Source organism: Coenobita brevimanus, chromosome 58, assembly GCF_032717465.1.
Source record: "Coenobita brevimanus isolate Jiangsu-jjx chromosome 58, ASM3271746v2, whole genome shotgun sequence".
NCBI classification, from domain to species: domain Eukaryota; kingdom Metazoa; phylum Arthropoda; class Malacostraca; order Decapoda; family Coenobitidae; genus Coenobita; species Coenobita brevimanus.
Genome location: NC_137011.1, coordinates 1,197,290 through 1,199,789, shown reverse-complemented (window position 1 = coordinate 1,199,789; position 2,500 = coordinate 1,197,290). Strand labels below are relative to the sequence as shown.

Genomic DNA, 2,500 nt, shown 5'->3' with positions numbered 1-2,500 from the left:
TCTCTCCGTCTACCTACCTACCTATCTAATTAAAACGAAGATAAATATACAGCCTAATAAAAATGAGTTATCAAAATCTGGGGGGGTCGCAAGTGTAAAAAAAAAGTGTAGACATTAATATTGGCGGTGTGTAAAGAAATAAAAACAGCAAATAATTCGAAGTGTCAAATTAATTAAAACAATGATTGATTGATCTGGACGGCCCCTGAAGAAAGGCAAAAAATAATAATAATAATAATAAAAGGTAAGTAAAAGTGAATGGACAATTTTCGTCAGCAACTGGGAAATATTTAAAAATTAATATTATTTCAGACAAGCGATTGAAAAAAAAAAGCAAAAAAGAGGTTAATTCTGACGATAAATGAGAAACAGAATATATAGGAACAAAAAAGACACCGTAATTAAAAAGCTGGAACGATTTTTTTTTATATTAAATGACAAACATCAAATACAAATTAGGATTATTTTTGAAAACCGACAGGAATGAGGGAAAATATATTGGGATTAATTCTGAAGGCCTTGTAATTATAAAAAAAAAAAAAAACTGCCCTTGATGATAAGAAAAAAAAGGAAAATTAAAACGGAAACTGATTTTGGGGGAAACTGGGAAAAATACGAGAAACATTATTTTAAAGGTGAAGAAAGAAATTTTCGTACAAGAAATCTTAGATATTGATGAAGGCTTTTTAGTTCCCCTCTCTCTCTCTCTCTCTCTCTCTCTCTTAAGAGTGATGGTAAATGAATAATCAAAGGAACAGTGTTGATAATTATAATTGTTCCGTAACTGATACACATGAAGACACCAAGGTCAAATAGCAATTACTGAAGGCTTGTTATCTCTCTCTCTCTCTCTCTCTCTCTACTAAACTCTCTCTCCCTCTCTCTCTCTGACAAGTGACTTAGGTTAGAGTGCTCTTGTCTCTTTATCCTTGTTTCTCTCGCCTTTTTTCTTGATCATATTCTCTCTCTCCCTCTCTCTACTAAACTACCTTCCCCTCTCCCCTCCTTGCCATTCCCCTTTTATCATTCATTTTTCCGTACCTCATGTTTATTTCTGACTTCCTTCTACTCCCTTTATTGTGTTCAGTTACTCTTCCCTCTTCTTTGTCTTTTATTTTTTCGTTCACATTTTCTTTTCTATATATGCTTTATCGGTCCTCTCTCTTTCATCTTCGCTCTCGTTTCTTCCATTCTCCGTCTTTAAGATTCCCGTGTATTTATTACGCACGCACGCACGCACTCACACACACACACACACACACACACACACACACACACACACACACACACACACACACACACACACAGCAATAAATAATTAACCAAGGAAAATTCACCCACTAACGCATGAACAAACATAAAACAAACTCAGGACTTAACTCTCTCTCTCTCTCTCTCTCTCTCTCTCTCTCTCTCAGCCCCAGCCCTTCGTGTCACAGCATTACGGTTCGTTTCGTTAATTTTACGGCCAAATATCAAGGAAATTTAGATGGGGAAAACTCATACAACGCCCCTTAATCATAAACTTTCACTCTCCCCTCACGCTAGGCTAGAGAGAGAGAGAGAGAGAGAGAGAGAGAGAGAGAGAGAGAGAGGGGGGGAAGGGAAGTGTTTCATGGAAAGTGAGGTCTGTACTCAATAGACAGAAATGCCATTAGATAGATAAATAGACACAGATAGATAGATACGGTAGATAAAAATAGATATAAACTAATCTCATGTGGGGAATATAATAATAATAATAATAATAATAATAATAATAATAAATGATAAAAATAAAAAAATAATTACATAAAAGTACACCTATCCCCAGTCTCACCTGCCCATCATCTAATCAACAACTGTCCCTTTCACCTTGACTCCTTCTCGTCAGGTAAGGAAGCTCCCTAAAACCTCTTCCTCAGCGATTTATTTTTGGATATGGCCGATTAATGTCCCTTTGCAGGATATAAATTTACGCAGAGTATGGCGATAGTGGAAGGATTTATGTAAGACAGAAAAAGAGGGTAAGGTGTAGCAGGCAAAATAAATCGCTTAGGAAGAGGTGTTAGGGAGCTTCCTCAACCGATTAGAATACGGGCCCCTGACACTCCCAACTCTTCACACAGTACTCCGATCAACTCCGGGATTAGTTGCTGCCCTGACTCCCTAATCGCAAGTCAAGGAGGGACTGAGAGTAGTTGGGTATTCCTTGGAGTTTGGGGATTGCTCTACTCTCTCTCTCTCTCTCTCTCTCTCTCTCTCTCTCTCTCTCTCTCTCTCTCACACACACACACACACACACATCATTCCGTATCTCTCCTCGTATCGTATACCGAACACACTTTCTCTTCATACACAAACTCTCTCTCCCCCTCTCCCTCCCTCTCTCTCTCTCTCTCTAACTGTAAAACTGTAAATCCCCTTAAAAGTCACCCCTATAGGCTACACGGAACACATATAGCAAGAGAAAAATTGAAACTGAAAAACTATGGATGTAAAACTGTATTGGGAGCTAACT

At 37.9% G+C, this 2,500-nt stretch overlaps 1 protein-coding gene across 1 annotated transcript in view; it reads left to right on the top strand.

The window, feature by feature from the left end:
• Positions 1-2,500, top strand: part of LOC145402611 (calcium-activated chloride channel regulator 1-like) — a 57,318-nt gene that overhangs the window by 12,014 nt on the left and 42,804 nt on the right. The window lies entirely within an intron of this gene.